This window comes from Wasmannia auropunctata, unplaced genomic scaffold, assembly GCF_000956235.1.
Source record: "Wasmannia auropunctata unplaced genomic scaffold, wasmannia.A_1.0 LD336071.1, whole genome shotgun sequence".
Lineage (NCBI taxonomy): Eukaryota > Metazoa > Arthropoda > Insecta > Hymenoptera > Formicidae > Wasmannia > Wasmannia auropunctata.
In genome coordinates, this window is record NW_012026819.1 from 322,638 (window position 1) to 322,974 (window position 337).

The following is a 337-nucleotide window of genomic DNA, read 5'->3' on the forward strand; positions in this document are numbered from 1 at the left end:
TCAGACGTGTGCTCTTCCGATCTTTTTTATTTTTATGATTCTACAATAAATTGACAATTTATTGTAGAATCATAAAAATAAAAAACGACTTAGTATTGATGATCGTTTGACAATTTTAAAACGAGTAAATGGTGGTGAAAATGTCACTCGACTAGTAAAAGAATATAACGTAGGACTGTCACATTATTGGCGTTATATTCTTTTACTAGTCGAGTGACATTTTCACCACCATTTACTCGTTTTAAAATTGTCAAACGATCATCAATACTAAGTCGTTTTTTATTTTTATGATTCTACAATAAATATGACAATTTATTGTAGAATCATAAAAATAAAA